Source organism: Bufo bufo, chromosome 7 (assembly GCF_905171765.1).
Source record: "Bufo bufo chromosome 7, aBufBuf1.1, whole genome shotgun sequence".
Classification (NCBI taxonomy): Eukaryota; Metazoa; Chordata; class Amphibia; order Anura; family Bufonidae; genus Bufo; species Bufo bufo.
The window spans coordinates 14,858,744-14,877,812 of record NC_053395.1 but is presented as its reverse complement, the minus strand read 5'-3'; the positions used below and the strand labels follow the sequence as shown (position 1 = coordinate 14,877,812).

The 19,069-nt window shown below is 48.2% G+C and overlaps 1 protein-coding gene across 1 annotated transcript in view; it reads left to right on the top strand.

Annotated features, from left to right (window-relative positions):
• Positions 1-224: 224 nt before the first annotated feature.
• The window catches only part of LOC121007871, a 41,918-nt gene continuing 23,073 nt past the window's right edge, over positions 225-19,069 (top strand). The window contains exon 1 of the mRNA XM_040440128.1: positions 225-481. The gene's annotated coding sequence lies outside the window, so the exon portion shown is untranslated. The remainder of the gene's footprint in view (positions 482-19,069) is intronic.

The following is a 19,069-nucleotide window of genomic DNA, read 5'->3' as shown; positions in this document are numbered from 1 at the left end:
CCTCCCCCTATTATTATAAGGAGACTACCTTGCAGATAATCTCTTCCCTGCACAGCAGTGCCATAAACTGTGCCTCTCGGGACTCATCTCTCTGTGACCACTGCTGCAGAAGAACATAGTAATGCCAAAATAAGTGGAAAAGCAGAAAACACAAGCAAAAACAATAGTTTACTAAGCCTAGAGAGTATAAAAACAACAACTTTGTAATAATAATAAATAAAAAAGAGTCCCTTTAGGAAACAGTTCACTCCACTAGACCGGCGTGTTACGCTTAAACGTCTTGAGCGATGTGGGAAAGTCTCCTGGATTTTGCAGATTTATTTACCTTACTTTTCTAAAGAGCCCTGAAACGGTTAATCTCCTTCCCGGGGGCCACTCCGCCCAAGTGTCCCTCCTGTGCACGAAGCAGGAAGAGAATTTCACTTTCGACGAGGACGACATTTTTTTCTGCTTTGGTCTTCGTACTGTGAATCTTCTTCTGGTAAGTAGCTCCTGATCTCATCCCGGTGCGTCCCGTGGACGTTACAAGAAGCTCGTCTGACCGAAGGGAATTTTTCCACCGGATGTGAACAGGGTTTAGACAAAGGCATATATATAAACGTTACTGTGATACTCCCGTAGGTGTCTATGGAGGCAACAACTTATCACCCTTTATTATTTTCACTCGGGCGTCACTTAGTTATTGGGTTTACACATGTGGCACACTGGGCACTGGGCACTACTTGCCAGTTTTATACAGGGCACGCCCACAAGTTCAGGTTTCTGCAGGCAGTTTTGGAAGCCAAAAACAGGAGTGAAGTCAAAATAGATAAGTCTTATCTGTCCATTATACTTTCTCTACTATTACATACCCACCAATGTTCTAGTTGGTATATTTGGGAGCTCTCAATCTCCGTACAGCGCGTGCGCCGAACGAGCTCCAGCGAGACTTCAGGGCCAGGAGTGAGTATGTCTGTCAGTGGTGGGGGTGAGGTATTAAAGGGGTTCTGCAGTTTGTTTAAACTGATCATCTATCCTCTGGATAGATCATCAGCATCTGATCGGCGGGGGTCCGACACCTGGGACCCCCGCCGATCAGCTGTTTTAGAAGGCAGGAGCGCCGCAGCCTTATCACTGTTTACCGCCGGCCGAGTGATGTCACAACTAGTATCAACTAGCGTGGGCGGGGCTAAGCTCTATTCAAGTGAACAGAGCTTAGCCGCGCCAGTTACTAGTCGTGACGTCACTGAGCCTGCGGTAAACTGTGAGAAGGCTGTGGCACTGCTGGAGCGCCGCTGCCTTCTCAAACAGCTGATCGGCGGGGGTCCTGGGTGTTGGAACCCCGCCGATCAGATGCTGATGATCTATCCAGAGGATAGATGATCAGTTTAAACAAACTGCAGAACCCCTTTAAAGGCAGTGAATGGAGCCTCTGTGAGTAATAAGGTGCAATGACACCACCCTTGTTGCTCCAAGAGGATCGTTTGTATATTATAAAACATACATTTCCTCAAGAACGTGGGCACCTAGGAAGATGGGACCAAGACCATGATGTTCAACACATCTCAGGTGAGATGGTTTTATTGTGACATATCTGATGACAGAACCCATTTAAAGGCTATGCAGACCTTTGGGGGATTTATTTATTTATTATTGAATTGTACTGATTTTGAGCTAAAAATTATTTTTTTAATTGGTCTTTATTACAAATATGGAGCCCTTTTTTCTGTACAGGGCTGAGATGCTCAAATAGAGGGATCTGAATTTTTTCTCTGCTAACCTGATGGCTCCTTATCTCCGCTCTCTGACATTATAAACAATCATTACAGCTCAGTTATTATCTTACTGATAAGAATGTGGCTTAAATAAGTGTTTATAACCTCTTAGTAATTTACAGATAAGAGTTATTAGATGACCGGTGTTTTGTAAGAATCCTTAAATCGTCAGATTCCCTTACCCCATGTGACTTCAGGGGGGAGTGTTGGGGGGTGTGCACCTCCGCGCAAGCGCAGTACCACGGCACGGCGCCTCCGAGCAAGCGCAGTACCAGGGCATGGGTAAGTTAAAATTACAGTGAGCGTTGACTCATGGAAGCGCGCACGGACACCACGTGTGCGCTCTCAGGGGTAAGGAGATCTGACAGTCTTTTGTCTCGTTAAATCTCCTTACCCTCACACTGCGCACGCGCGGATTGAAGCCAGCCAGCAATGAATATGAAGCGTGCTGTGTAGTGAGGGTAAGAAGATTTTACAATCCACATGCGCACAGTGTGAGGGTAAAGAAATTTAACAAGACAAATGTCCATCAGATCTACTTACCCCTGAAAGCGCATGCACGTTTAGGTGCACGCGTGGTGTCCGTGAGTCCGTCCATGAGTCAACGCTCACTGTAATTTTAACTTACCCATGCCCTGTTACTGCGCTTGCGCGGAGGTGCACACCCCCGGAAGTCACGTGGGGTAAGGGAATCTGACGATTTAAGGTTTTCTGACAGAACCCCGGGACAAAGTGAAAGTGAAAGTAGGATGCACACAGCTAGACAGTTAACCCAGGGCAGCCTGTTAGTACATCCAGTAATATACTTAACTGGACGACTGTAGATATGGTCCAAGCTAGAATCATTTTGTCCAATCAGCAGAGCTCTTAGAATCATTTTTGACAAAATTATTCTGTATAATTTTTTAGCTCACTCCAAGCTAAGTTAAATAAGGTTGAACAAGGCTCCAGATGGATTACACCCAAGAGTTCTCAAAGAGCTCAGTTCAGTCATTGCTGTGCCCCTGTTTAAAATTTTTAAAGATTCTTTAAGAACTGGTACAGTGCCACGTAAGTGGCGCCAGGCAAATGTAGTGCCCATATTCAAAAAGGTCTCTAGGTCCTCCACAGGTAATTATAGACCAGTAAGCTTAACTTCTGTCATAGGAAAAATGTTTGAAGGAGTCTTAAGGGGCTATATACAGGAGTATGTGACTGTAAGTAACATCTTAAGTGATAACCAGCATGCGTTTACCAAGGACAGAAGTTGTCATACTAACCAGATTTTTTTTTTATGAGGAGGTAAGTAGTAGCATGGACAGAGGGACAACTGTGGATGTAGTGAGGTAAGTAGAAGCCTGGACAGAGGGGCGGCTGTGTATGTAGTGAGGGGAGTAGAAGCCTGGACAGAGGGACAGCTGTGGATGTAGTGAGGTAAGTAGAAGCCTGGACAGAGGGACGGCTGTGGATGTAATGAGGTGAGTAGAAGTCTGGACAGAGGGGCGGCTGTGGGTGTAGTGAGGTGAGTAGAAGCCTGGACAGAGGGGCGGCTGTGGGTGTAGTGAGAGGAGTAGAAGCCTGGACAGAGGGACAGCTGTGGATGTAGTGAGGTAAGTAGAAGCCTGGACAGAGGGACAGCTGTGGGTGTAGTGAGGGGAGTAGAAGCCTGGACAGAGGGACAGCAGTGGGTGTAGTGAGGTAAGTAAAAGCCTGGATAGAGGGGCGGCTGTGGATGTAGTGAGGTAAGTAGTAGCCTGGACAGAGGGGCGGCTGTGGATGTAGTGAGGGGAGTAGACGCCTGGACAGAGGGACGGCTGTGGGTGTAGTGAGGTAAGTAGAAGCCTGGACAGAGGGGCGGCTGTGGATGTAGTGAGGCGAGTAGAAGCCTGAACAGAGGGGCGGCTGTGGATGTAGTGAGGGGAGTAGAAGCCTGGACAGAGGGGCAGCTGTGGATGTAGTGAGGTAAGTAGAAGCCTGGACAGAGGGGTGGCTGTGGATGTAGTGAGGCAAGTAGAAGCCTGAACAGAGGGGCGGCTGTGGATGTAGTGAGGGGAGTAGAAGCCTGGACAGAGGGGCGGCTGTGGATGTAGTGAGGTAAGTAGAAGCCTGGACAGAGGGGCGGCTGTGGATGTAGTGAGGTAAGTAGAAGCCTGGGCAGAGGGGCGACTGTGGATGCAGTGAGGGGAGTAGAAGCCTGGACAGAGGGGCGGCTGTGGATGTAGTGAGGTAAGTAGTAGCCTGGACAGAGGGGCGGCTGTGGATGTAGTGAGGTGAGCAGAAGCCTGGACAGAGGGGCGGCTGTGGATGTAGTGAGGGGAGTAGACGCCTGGACAGAGGGGTGGCTGTGGATGTAGTGAGGGGAGTAGACGCCTGGACAGAGGGACGGCTGTGGATGTAGTGAGGTGAGTAGTAGCCTGGACAGAGGGGCGGCTGTGGATGTAGTGAGGTGAGCAGAAGCCTGGACAGAGGGGCGGCTGTGGATGTAGTGAGGTAAGTAGTAGCCTGGACAGAGGGGCGGCTGTGGATGTAGTGAGGTGAGCAGAAGCCTGGACAGAGGGGCGGCTGTGGATGTAGTGAGGGGAGTAGACGCCTGGACAGAGGGGTGGCTGTGGATGTAGTGAGGGGAGTAGACGCCTGGACAGAGGGACGGCTGTGGATGTAGTGAGGTGAGTAGAAGCCTGGACAGAGGGGCGGCTGTGGATGTAGTGAGGTAAGTAGAAGCCTGGACAGAGGGGCGGCTGTGGATGCAGTGAGGGGAGTAGAAGCCTGGACAGAGGGGCGGCTGTGGATGTAGTGAGGTCAGTAGTAGCCTGGACAGAGGGGCGGCTGTGGATGTAGTGAGGTGAGCAGAAGCCTGGACAGAGGGGCGGCTGTGGATGTAGTGAGGAGAGTAGACGCCTGGACAGAGGGGCGGCTGTGGATGTAGTGAGGTGAGTAGAAGCCTGGACAGAGGGACGGCTGTGGATGTAGTGAGGGGAGTAGATGCCTGGACAGAGGGACGGCTGTGGATGTAGTGAGGTAAGTAGATGCCTGGACAGAGGGGCGGCTGTGGATGTAGTGAGGTAAGTAGAAGCCTGGACAGAGGGGCGGCTGTGGATGTAGTGAGGTAAGTAGAAGCCTGGACAGAGGGGCGGCTGTGGATGTAGTGAGGTAAGTAGAAGCCTGGACAGAGGGGCGTCTGTGGATGTAGTGAGGTAAGTAGAAGCCTGGACAGAGGGCGGCTGTGGATGTAGTGAGGTAAGTAGTAGCCTGGACAGAGGGGCGGCTGTGGATGTAGTGAGGTAAGTAGAAGCCTGGACAGAGGGGCGGCTGTGGATGTAGTGTTTCTAGATTTTGATCCTGTCCCTCATAGACGTTTAATTAGGTAAAGTAAGGTCTATAGGCTTGGAAAGTATAGTCTGTAATTGGATTGAGAGTTGTGGTCAATGATTCCTATTCAGAATGGTCCCGGGTGATAAGTGGTGACCCCAGGGGATGTAAAACTGGAGAGTCACATGTAGAGAAGGATTTGGGTCTCCTTGTAGATCATAGATTAAATAACAGCACAATGTCAATCAGATGCTTCTAAGACTAGCAGAATATTGTCATGTATTAAATGAGGCATCATAAGCCATGTTCCTTCCCACTAAGCCACACAACCTTCACGAACAAATGGATAATGATATTTAAAACGCTTAATAAAAAGGTGGCGCAAGAAATTGTGGATCCAGCACAATAGTAGAAACTAGGGATTAGCGTACATTTTAATGCTGTATGGAGACGGATCCGAAGCTTTGAACGTAGAGACTTTGGATCTATGATGAAGCTCGTTTCGCTCATCCCTTCAAGAGACGATACAAAATAGCTGACTGCTCCCTGCACCAGAGCTTCACCGCGCACAATCCACCGTCCAAACAAAGGCGGGTCACCGAGCCAAACAATATATCAATAGACAAACATTTGAGTAAGGGGTGTTGTCTTCAGAAACACTGCATGGGTTGTGGAGGTGCAGAGGCCCGAGAGTCTCCATGTTTGTTTATTGAAATAACGATGATGTAAAACTATTTATATACAATAAAGGAAACAAAGAAATGAAGGTTTCATCGTACCGGGAAGATCCCCAGTAAGGGCTCGTGCACACAAATGCATTTTTTGTCCGTATCCGTTCTGCAGCCGTATGCGAAATTCACTTCAATAGGTCAATGTCTGCAAGTCAGTTCCACAAAAAATAAATAAAACATGTCCTACTATGGTCCGCATTACGGACAAGAATAGGACTGTTCTATTATGGGCCGGCCCATTCCGTTTTACAAAATGTGTAACGCACACGACTGGTATCTATGTTTTGCAGATCCGCAATCTGCGGACCACAAAACGACAACGGTCGTGTGCATGAGCCCTAATAGACATGAGTGAAGTTTTGAAAAATTCGAATGGGACGATTCAATAAACTTCGTCAAGAAATTTGATGCGTTCCGAATTCATTTGTCATGAATCGCAAAAAATTTGGCATACCCAGGCCACTCCGCCTACTCGTATGCATCCCATTGGTGGCCCAATCTCAGAGTGAAGGCTTGGAATTTAACTACCTTAGGCTACCTTCACATGACTGCATGTGTTTTGCGGTCCGCTTTGCATCCGTTTGTTTTGAGGATCCATTGTAACAATGCCTATCCTTGTCCGCAAAATGACATGTTCTATCTTTTTTACGGGGCTACAGAATGGACATACGGATGTGGACAGCACACGGCGTGCTGTCTGCATTTTTTTGCGGACCCATTGAAATGAATCCTATCCGGGAAAAAAAAAATGGAATGGACGTTTGTGTGCATAAAGTCTAAGAATCACGCTAAAAATTGGAAAAACCTTCTGGAAAATGTCACTTTTTTTTAGATTTTTAATGTGTGTCTGCAGTAAATCTTGTTGGCACACAACTCGGAGGACACTATTGCATTTTTAACCCCTTAGTGATATAATAAATTTTAACCCTAAGGACCAATAATATTTTCCCCCTTTGTGTTCTAACAGCATTAATTTTTTTTTTTAAATGTCTTCAAAATTCTTTTTTTTTTATTTTGCTGGATTAGTTGTAGTTTTTTTTAGGAATCATTTTAGGGGGGGGGGGATAAATAAATTATATATATATATATATATATATATTGTATTAAAAAAATTTAATTATTTTATTTTTAGGGGGAAAGATAGAAAAAACTGCAATTTTTACATTATTTTGTGGATTTTATTTACGGCGTAGTAAAAATAAAATAACTTTATTGTGTGGGTTAGTATACTGATGATAATACCACATTTCAATATATTTTTTTTACTATTTTTGCTATTTTCCTGAGCCTGACAGCTCTGCAACTGCTCCCCTCCTCCTCCAGACTGAAAGGGAGGGAGGAGGATGGGGCTACTTTAGCTCTAGTTTGGTACCAGCTAGAAATATGGGCTTTGTATTGTTTTAATGGCTGGCAATACAATACCACTACACAGGAAGATATCACTGTTAGAAATCGGGAAATCTGGATTTCTAAAAGTGATATCTCCTGTTAATCTTGAACTAATGTTGTCAGCTAAAGCAGCCCCCCCCCCCCACTTCTGCCTGAGCTCAGCTCGGACAGAACAGTTAAGGCCTTGTTCACATGTCAGTCATTTGATCAGTTATTTCCATCAGTTATTGTGAGCCAAAACCAGGTGCAGGTCAAAAATACAGAACAGGTGCAAATATTTTCATTATACCTTATCTCTGTGTAGCCTCCACTCCTGGTTTTGACTGACAATCACTGATGGAAATAACTGACTGTCACGATCCCTACTCAATAGGTCACGTCACTGGCGTGAATTATACCAGTGAGCTCATCAAATGTAGTGTAATTAAAAGAATGGCGTCCCGATTCACTTTTTTGGGACAGAGGAAGAGGAAGGAGCCGTGCCATAGTAGTGAATAGGGATACCATACTTGTAATTACACCTTGCAACTGCAATTGCTGCGGCAAGCAGGTAAACACAGCAGAGAAGGCAGCTCTCATATGAGCACTGCCTTCTCTTCAAACAGCTGATCCACGGGGGTGTCGGGAGTTGGACACCTGCCGATCTGATATTAATGACCTATCCTGAGGACAGGTCATCAATAGTAAAAAGCTAACAACCCCTTTAACCACTTACCGCTACTGTAACGCCGAAAGGCATCATCTCTGCGGCTCCCCCAGGCTACGCTAACGCCGATTGGCGTCATCTCGCGTGAGCCGAGATTTCCTGTGAACGCGCGCACACAGGAGCGCGCGTTCACAGGAACGCATAGTGCACAAGTTCTTCTGCAGCCTGCCGGCCGTGATCATTGGCTGGCAGGCTGTAGATTTTGGAATGGACAAATGAAATGCTTATATCAGACGCTATTTTGAAAATAGCGTCTGATATAGCTGCTACCTGGTCCTCTGGTGGTCCCTTTCGCTTGGATCGACCACCAGAGGACACAGGCAGCTCAGTAAGTAGCACCAAATCACCACACTATACATTAGACATTACCCTGTCATTTATTTAACCCCTTATTTAGCACCTGATCGCCCATATTAGACTCCCTGATCACCCCCTTGTCCACCCCCTGTCACTGATCACCCCCCCTGTAAGGGTCCCTTATCACCGCCAGTTAGTTAGCTACTTGCTAGGTAGTTTAGCGCCCAGCCCACCGCACCGCAGTCACCGATTAGTCGCTGATTAGTGTCATCGCTGTCGCTAATCAGCACTAGTACTATATAGTATCTGTAAGTGATCAATACTGATCGCAATCAGATCTATATCAGTACATTAGGGGCACCTTAGGCTCTACAAAACGCAGTGTTCGCCCGATCAGGCCTGATCTTGTGCGCACACTTGCGTTCAGTCCGCCCCACCGCAGTGACAGAATTTTTTTTTTCTGATCACTGCAAAAACACCGTAAAATCGCTGCGCCGCTATAAAGATCACTTTTGAGCTTTTTGGATCTTTATTAGCGGTCGCAGCTTTACTTCGCAAGCACTCCTTTTTGCTAGGTAGGTTTGCTCTTTTTCCTGGGTAGTCTCAGAGAAATACCCCCTAAATTTAGTGAACCCAAAATGTCAAACAAGGGGTATTCCGCTGAAGAGGCCTACAGGATTCTGGCAGTGATGGATGAAAGCGATGGGGACGCCTCACCCGCTGAATCCAGTGGTTCAGAATATGAACCTGTAGACAGCAGTGGCACTCTAACCGCTAGTGAGGATGACGAGGTAGAGGTCCCTGCTACGGTCAGGCGTACCCGATCCCATGTCAGGGTTCTGCCTACCCTGCATGATGACCCTCATTTGCAGCAGAGTGGTGCTAGCGCTGATCTTGTTTATGGTGCGGCATACACCAGCAGCGCAGCACATCCTGGACCTTCTACCAGCACTGCCGTATTCCCTGGTGAAGTGGCGAGCACCAGAAGGGCAGTTCCAGCTGGTACGGGGGCACGTGCAGTAACTCCCCTGTCGCAGCCACCGCGTTCACAGGCCCGTAGAACCCTTAGTCTCCCAGAGGTGCTGGCAAATCCTAATTCGCACTCCCCTGCTTCCGCCGCACCCGTATTGCCCCCTTTCACCGCCCAGTCTGGAGTTCGCGTGGAGACGGCTCATTTAGGATCGGCCCTTCAGTTTTTTGAGCTGTTCTTCAGCGCGGATCTCTATGACCAAGTTGTGGCAGAAACCAACCGCTACGCCACACAGTTTATTACCGCCAATCCGGAAAGCTTCTATGCCCAGCCTTTCCGGTGGAAACCAGTCACCGTTTCAGAGTTAAAATTTTTTTTGGGCCTTCTCCTAAGCATGGGTCTAACAAAAAAAAATGTATTGCGGTCATATTGGTCTAAAGACCCAATACATTACATGCCCATGTTCTCTGCTGCAATGTCTAGGGCACGTTTTGAGGCCATCATGTGCTTTATGCATTTTACGGACAATAGCACCTGTCATCCAAGAGGCCACCCTGCTTATGACCGGCTCCATAAAATTCGGCCCCTCATAGACCATTTGTCATCCAGATTTGCAGATGCGTATACCCCCAATCAGAACATCTGCATAGACGAGTCCCTAGTACATTTTACCTTGGCATCAAACAGTACATCCCCAGCAAGCGCGCCCGTTATGGGGTCAAACTGTATAAGCTCTGTGAAAGGGCCACAGGCTATACATATCGTTTTAGGGTCTATGAGGGAAAAGACTCAAAACTGGAGCCGGTCGGATGTCCTGACTACCTGGGGAGCAGTGGCAAGATTGTCTGGGACTTGGTGTCACCCTTACTCCACAAGGGGTACCACTTATACGTGGACAATTTTTACTCAAGCGTGGCCCTCTTTCGGCACTTACATCTAGTCGGAATTCAATGCTGTGGCACCGCGCGACCTAGTCGCCGGGGCTTCCCCCAACGGCTCGTTAGTACCCGACTTGCACGGGGGGAGAGGGCTGCCTTGTGTGACCAAGAACTGCTCGCGGTGAAGTGGAGGGACAAGAGGGACGTTTACCTTCTGTCCACCATTCACGCAGACACGACTGTCCAAATTGAACGGGCAACTGGAGTCATTGTGAAACCCCTCTCTGTCCATGACTATAACCTTCACATGGGAGGGGTGGACTTCAATGACCAGATGTTGGCTCCCTATTTAGTTTTCCGACGCACCAGATGCTGGTATAAGAAGGTGTCTGTTTATTTAATTCAATTGGCTGCATATAATAGTTTTGTTCTCTACAGTAAGGCTGGGAGAACAGGATCCTTCCTAAAATTCCAGGAAGAGATCATTTCGGAACTCCTGTATCCAGGAGGGTCCGTGCCCCAAGGCCCTGATGTAGTGAGCCGGCTACATGGCAGACACTTCCCGTCTGTCTATCCTGGTACCCCAACTCAACGTTCCCCAAGAAAAAGATGTCGTGTCTTTAGCAGGGATGGAATAAGGCGTGACACCACCTTTTTTTGTCCTGACTGTCCTGACCAGCCTGCCCTATGCATAGGGGAGTGTTTCCGCAAGTTCCACACTCAGGTACACTATTAGTGTAGGGATCGCGTGACACAGGACAGGCACACAGGGCTATTAGGGCCCTTTCACACAGAGCTGCTACAAACCTCTCCTTTCACCTGGGACAAAGTGCATAACGTACTTCGCCACATCTTTGGGCGATTTGCGCTTTGCACATTGTCCCATGGGGAAGGAGAGGTTTGTCCTATAAAGGTAAAAAAAAAAAAAAAAATCACCGGTAAGTAAAAAAGTTATTGTTCTGTTTTAAAAGTTTATAAAAGTTAATGTTCTCTAAAGTTAATGTTAATAAATTTATTGCGTTGCGGCCTGTTTTTTTTTTAGTTTTTTTTTTAGTTTTTTTACCTTCCAGGTGGACCAAGCGATCGACTAGCTGCAGCACTGATGTGCATTCTGACAGAAGCATTGCGCTGCTGTCAGATTACACGCAAGTCGGTGTATGCGGCGCTGCAAGACGAGATTTCTCCTCTGCAGTAAAAGATACGTTTGACGAGGCATATGAGCTGAGGAGGTGGCGGTGTTCATATACTTTGGCAAACACTTTGTATATATAAAAAAAATTAAAAAATCCCGGCAATGATTTATTCATTCACATCGATTGATGTGAATGGATAAATCTGGTTTGCCAGGGCATACGAGCTAAGTGGGTATGGATGTTGGGCGGAGCTCCTATGTCCTGGCAGACGCCTTTCCCCTCCTTTTTCTTTTTTTGGCAGAGATTTTTTCTTCCACATTGATCGATGCGAATGAAGAAATCTGTGCCGTTCATTTTTTCTTTCAGCCCAGAGGCTGAACGGAAAAAAAAAATCTCATTACCCGTATGCTCAATATAAGGAGAATAGCAGAAACTCCTAATGCTGGGCATACATGTAATGATTGCGGAGACCCTCAAATGCTAGGGCAGTACAAACACCCCACAAATGACCCCAATTTGGAAAGAAGACACCCCAAGGTATTCGCTGAGGGGCATATTGAGTCCAGGAAAGATTGAAATTTTTGTCCCAAGTTAGCGGAAAGGGAGACTTTGTGAGAAAAAACGAAAAAAATCAATTTCCGCTAACTTGTGCCAAAAAAAAAAAAATTTCTTTGAACTCGCCATGCCCCTCATTGAATACCTTGGGGTGTCTTCTTTCCAAAATGGGGTCACATGTGGGGTATTTATACTGCCCTGGCATTTTAGGGGCCGTAAAGCGTGAGAAGAAGTCTGGGATCCAAATGTCTAAAAATGCCCTCCTAAAAGGAATGTGGGCCCCTTTGCCCACCTAGGCTGCAAAAAAGTGTCACACATGTGGTATCTCCGTACTCAGGAGAAGTTGGGGAATGTGTTTTGGGGTGTCATTTTACATATACCCATGCTGGGTGAGAGAAATATCTTGGCAAAAGACAACTTTTCACATTTTTTTATACAAAGTTGGCATTTGGCCAAGATATTTCTCTCACCCAGCACGGAGATACCAGATGTGTGACACTTTTTTGCAGCCTAGGTGGGCAAAGGGGCCCACATTCCAAAGAGCACCTTTCGGATTTCACAGGTCATTTTTTACAGAATTTGATTTCAAACTCCTTACCACACATTTGGGCCCCTAGAATGCCAGGGCAGTATAACTACCCCACAAGTGACCCCATTTTGGAAAGAAGACACCCCAAGGTATTCGCTGATGGGCATAGTGAGTTCATGGAAGTTTTTATTTTTTGTCACAAGTTAGTGGAATATAAGACTTTGTAAGAAAAAAAAAAAAAAAACATCATTTTCCGCTAACTTGTGACAAAAAATAAAAAGTTCTATGAACTCCCTATGCCCATCAGCGAATACCTTAGGGTGTCTACTTTCCGAAATGGGGTCATTTGTGGGGTGTTTGTACTGTCTGGGCATTGTAGAACCTCAGGAAACATGACAGGTGCTCAGAAAGTCAGAGCTGCTTCAAAAAGCGGAAATTCACATTTTTGTACCATAGTTTGTAAACGCTATAACTTTTACCCAAACCATTTTTTTTTTACCCAAACATTTTTTTTTTATCAAAGACATGTAGAACAATAAATTTAGAGCAAAATTTATATATGGATGTCGTTTTTTTTGCAAAATTTTACAACTGAAAGTGAAAAATGTCATTTTTTTGCAAAAAAATCGTTAAATTTCGATTAATAACAAAAAAAGTAAAAATGTCAGCAGCAATGAAATACCACCAAATGAAAGCTCTATTAGTGAGAAGAAAAGGAGGTAAAATTCATTTGGGTGGTAAGTTGCATGACCGAGCAATAAACCGCTAAAGTTGTGGAGTGCCGATTTGTAAAAAAGGGCCTGGTCTTTAGGGGGGTATAAACCTGTGGTCCTTAAGTGGTTAAAGACATACTTGGTAAACATTATATACATCACTACAGAACATACAGGGTAATACAGCGCACATACCTCTTACATCCTGTGACGTCTTCTCTGATGCAGATTTTCCCTTTCCTCATCTCCTTTCAGACCAGACCGCCATGATGATTTCTGCTCTGGACTATAATACAGGATAAATAATGAACACAGTGGCTCCACCAGCAGAATAGTGAGTGCAGCTCTGAGGTATAATACAGGATGTAACTCAGGATCAGTACAGGATAAGTAATGTATGTACACAGTGACTGCACCAGCAGAATAGTGAGTGCAGCTCTGGAGTATAATACAGGATGTAACTCAGGATCAGTACAGGATAAGTAATGTAATGTATATACACAGTGACTCCACCAGCAGAATAGTGAGTGCAGCTCTGGAGTATAATACAGGATGTAACTCAGGATCAGTACAGGATAAGTAATGTATGTACACAGTGACTGCACCAGCAGAATAGTGAGTTCAGCTCTGGAGTATAATACAGGATGTAACTCAGGATCAGTACAGGATAAGTAATGTATGTACACAGTGACTGCACCAGCAGAATAGTGAGTGCAGCTCTGGGGTATAATACAGGATGTAACTCAGGATCAGTACAGGATAAGTAATGTATGTACACAGTGACTGCACCAGCAGAATAGTGAGTGCAGCTCTGGGGTATAATACAGGATGTAACTCAGGATCAGTACAGGATAAGTAATGTATGTACACAGTGACTGCACCAGCAGAATAGTGAGTGCAGCTCTGGAGTATAATACAGGATGTAACTCAGGATCAGTACAGGATAAGTAATGTATGTACACAGTGACTGCACCAGCAGAATAGTGAGTGCAGCTCTGGAGTATAATACAGGCTGTAACTTAATGATTTTCCTATTTCATGACGTAAAGTCATAGTTTTATTAAAGACACGGAGGCTTCGTATTGCTTTCTCCTTCTTTACTGAACCACTAATAGCAGCAAAGAGAAAAAATTTACATATAAGGAACCATAGCAACCAAGGTCCCTCCCCACTGGCCCCTATAATAGGCCTCTCTTCCTCTGTGACTTCCTCTTTCTTTGAACATCTGGTGCTGACATCCCGAACATCCCAACTGTAACTCCGAACTGAACCGACATCACGAACATCACAACGATGACTCCAAACTTCAACTGGAACAGACAGTCCAACGCCCAGAAGCGTAATCAACTAGCCAACCAGGCTAAACTGTAGAACATATCCTCCGGAAAACACGGCATCCTGTAACGGAAAGACTTCATCCTGGAAAATAAAACAGACCATAGGCCTAGGTGAAACAACATCTCAAGACAGAATGTCCAGACGCCACCTTCGCCACTGGAAAAACAGGTGACAAGTGACCGAACACAATAAGAATTGTAATAAATAACATGAAATACAATGTCAATGCAAGAACATTAGGACAATAAAACCTAAAACACAATAACTTAAAAGGTTAATAATACATAGAGGTAATGATACATGACCCCTGTAACAAAACTGCGAGAAAAAACCCCAAGGGAGGGAATAGGGTGGGCAATACTCGCCTCCGTGTCTTTAATAAAACTATGACTTTACGTCATGAAATAGGAAAATCATTAAGTTTTACAGCAAGACACGGAGGCTTCGTATTGCAAGTTCAAAGCCCGTCAATGATTGAAGCAAATAAATTAGGTGGAGGACGGAAATAGAACTCCCTGAAAGTGGTAACATTGGACCAATCAGCCAGGCGCATAACATCCTCTAATCTGGCACCCGACACCGCCAAGGCGGTGGCAGAGGCCCCACGCGCAGAATGGGCCGTGAAGACAGACGTGTCCACACCCGCTAATGACATGACCCATTTAAGCCAGCGTGCTAACGTAGGGCTAGAAACCGGTCCAAAAGGATGACGAATAGAAATGAACAGCTGAGAACTGTTCGGAGACCGATGCGCCAGAGTCCTGGACTCGTATTCTTTAAGGCACGCCACTGGACATAAGATCGGAGAGTCAGGAAAACTGGGGTAGGACACGAAACGTATGTTGGTCTTCGTGCGACGCGAGATGTTGAAAGTAACCCCCTCCGGGGTAAAAGAACGCGCGTCGTGATCAAGAGCCCTCACATCTGAGACCCTCTTGCACGAAATAAGGCAAAATAACGTCAAAAGCTTAGCTGACAATTGCCTAATTGTGAGGTCAGAGTTCCCGGGCCAGGAGGACAAGAAGGTAAGGACCAGGGCCACGTCCCATGTTGTGGAAAAACGAGGACGCGGGGGACGAGATAAACGAGCCCCCCTTAAAAGGCGAGAAACAGACGGATGTTGGCCAGCCGCGACTCCCTCGAAGCCCGCATGGGTAGAAGAGATAGCGGACCTAAAAAGGTTAATGGTCCGATATGCCTTCCCCGCCTCGAAGAGAGAGGTGAGAAACTCTAGCAGGTGGGTTACAGGTGCCGAAACGGGATCCAAGTCCCGTTCCACGCACCAGTTAGCCCAAGTTCTCCAGGCTGCCCGGTACGACTTCCTAGTGCCGGGAGCCCATGCACTGTCCAATAACTGTCGAGTTGCTGCCGAAACTCCCTCGAACGATCCAGGTGTCCGGAGATCCGGCATGCCAGCAGCCGCAGGGATCCGTCGAGTAGAAGGGGATGTAGTAGTCCCAGAGGGTTGTGGAGGAGATCCGATCGGGTCGGGAGAAGTACAGGAATCTCCACTAGAATCCTCAGCAACGAGGGGAACCAGACCTGAGACCCCCAGAACGGTACCACAAGAACTAGGTCCGCCTGCTGACGAATCACCTGCAAGAGTGTCCTCGGAATCATCGAGAATGGGGGAAACGCGTACAGGCGGGATACCGACCAATCCTGGAGGAACGCATCCACTGCTAATGCTTCCGGGTCCGGACGCCAGCTGTAAAACAGGGTGAGCTGTCTGTTCAGCCGTGAAGCGAACAGGTCGATAGACATCGGACCCCACAATTCCGAGATAGCTGAGAAGACCAGAGGGTCCAATTGCCAATCGCTGCCATCCGATAGGTAGCGCGAGTTCCAATCCGCCTGGACGTTGTTCAGCCCCGGTAGGTACTCCGCCTGGACCATGATGTCTCTGGATAGGCAAAATGTCCAAAAGTCTTTGGCCAGACGAGCCAACGTCGCTGAGCGAGTACCCCCCAAACGGTTGACATACTGGACTGCTGATATATTGTCCATACGTAACTTGATGCAAGCGTTGGCGATCCCGTTGGAAAAACTCCTCACCGCGAAAGATCCTGCCAGGAGCTCCAAAGCATTGATGTGCAGGAGGGACTCCTCCGCTGACCAGGGGCCTCCCGTAGATACACCATTGCAATGGGCGCCCCAACCCTGGAGGCTCGCATCTGATTCTATGGTCAACTCTGGCAGGGAGCCGAAAATCGCCCTGCCGTTCCACACTTCCAGATTGGCTATCCACCAACTCAATTCCTCTCGGGCCTCCGAATCCAGGACCACCGCGTCCGCAAAGGATGCACCGGTCCGAAGATGGGCGATCTTCAGACGCTGGAGCGCACGGTAATGTAACGGGGCTGGAAACACCGCCTGGATGGACGAGGCTAACAGACCGATGATGCGGGCCAGATGACGCAATGAGAGATGGGGTATGAGAAGCGCATGTCTCAGTTCTTTGCGGATCGCCCGCAACTTTGCCGTCGGCAGACTGAGGGACTCCGAGAGAGAATCCACCGTGAATCCTAAGAATTCCATCCTCTGAGCCGGGATGAGGCAGGACTTCTCTATGTTGAGGAGGAATCCGAGATCTGAAAGCAAATCCGACGTCCACTGGAGATGTTCCAGTAACCCCACCCTGGATTCGTGCATCAGAAGGATGTCGTCCAGGTAAATGATTAGGCGGACGCCCCGAGTCCTCAACCATGACACGACCGGACGCAGCAACTTGGTGAAGCACCAAGGAGCTGACGACAGTCCGAATGGCAGACAGGTGAACCTCCAGACCTCGCCGTTCCACCTGAACTGGAGCAGGTCCCTGGAGTGAGTGGCCACTGGGACCGTCAGGTAGGCATCCTTCAGGTCCAGCTTTACCATCCAGTCCCCAGGAACTAACAAGTCCCGAAGAAGATGGATCCCCTCCATTTTGAAATGCCGGTAGCGAACTACCGCATTCAGCGCGCACAGATTGATAACTGGCCTCATCTGTCCACCCTTCTTCTGGACAAGGAAGATATTGCTGATCACCGCTCCACGTGATGGGGACGCTAGTTCTATCGCCCGCTTCTGTCTGAGGGAGCACAACTCCGCGTCAACCAGAGCGCAAGCTGTGTGTGACAGGGGGACAAGTGGCGGGGAGGGAACAAGGTAGGGGGACCCCGTGAGCTCTATGTGAAATCCCTTGACCGTGGTGAGGACCCACGGGTCTGAGGTAATGACACTCCAAGCGTGGGAAAAACGCTGGAGTCTGCCCCCTACACAAGGAACCATAGAATCCCCGGTCAGGGGAGCACTTACCCAAGGGTCTGCGATGGTTGGGGTTGCCCCGGAAGGAACGAGAACGCCACTGGTTTCCTCTGGAGGCGAAGAAAGGAGACGGGTTACGTTGCTCCTGGAAGGATGGACGATGTCCACCAAAGCCTCTATTTGCTCCACGGGCCTGGAAACTAGAACGGCCGGACAGGCGGCCCCTACCACTGCCGGCCCGATGAGAGACCCGACCCTGAAATACTCTGCGCATCGAGCTCTGGGCCTTGTCAAGCGCGGTAAAGGTGCCCACAAACCGACTCATGTCCTTAATGAAAGACTCGCCGAAAAGGAGGCCCTGTGCTTCCTTTCCCGCTTCAGTGAGCGCTAGATTAGCTAGCTTCGGGTCTATCTTGAACAAGATTGACTTGCGCCTCTCAATCGCCACGGCCGTATTGGCGTTACCAGTAAGGCAAATGGCCCGCTGGGTCCAACCCCGTAATTCCTCGGGGTCTATTTGGGATCCCTCATTCCTAGCCCTCTCGGCCATCTCCAAGATCTTGGTCAATGGACCAAGGACATCTAGAATCTTGTCCTGGCAGCTGCGGAGAGCTGAATCCAGGCCCTTCTTAGAATTCCAGCCAGTCTTGGCCAGAAATTGCGCCATCTTGGGGTCAACAATTGGGGTGTCACACACCTTATTGGGTACTACTGGTCTGGGACACTCTGCCCTGAGCTTATTGCGTGACTCGCGGGTAAGCGAGTGACGGACCCAATGCTCTAAGTAAGCCCCCACATGGGGAGAGGGGAGCCATTCCGCCGAACGCGGGTGATGTAAGGACTCAGGGTCGAACATGGGTTCTCCTGAGTCATCTAACACGACCTCAGAACGGTTAGCATAACTGGAGGAAGCCACCTCCTTGGCAGAGGAGGCCGCCGTAGCGGAAGTAGAGGGACCCTGAATCGGGGGGGTGACCTCCTCCTCTGCCCCGTAATCCATGTCTGCATATGCCTCCTCGTCTGAAGCTCTGTCAGAGTCAGACAGTTCCGATAATTGCGCTCTCGCGCATTTCCATGTCCGCGCCCGTTCTGCCTGGCGGGAATAGGCCCTTTTCCGTGAGCTAAGCACGGTCTCTGGGGTGGCAAGATGCGCACCAGTCACAATCTCCTGAGTCACAGGAGGGTCATTAGAGGTAGGCTGCATAGTATCAATGGGGTCCTGCAAAGGTACAGTGGGAGGTGGTACAGACAGAGCCTGGGAAATGGTCTGTGAGAGAATGGATGACATGGAGCCCATGGCTGCCATGATTGCATCCGATACAGAGCGCTGCAGGGCCAGCGCCTGTGCATCCACCTCAGTGGAGAGACGTCCCTCAGGGGGGGAGGGGGGCCTACTGGCTGTCTGAGGGGGGGTATTAGATGACATCCCTAACTGGTCAAGAATGTAAGGACCAGGGCCAGATCGAACAGCCACTGCACTAATATTAGGCCCAGAGGGTGGGAGAGGTCACCTGAGAGAGAAGCGCTGCAGCAGGGGAGCAG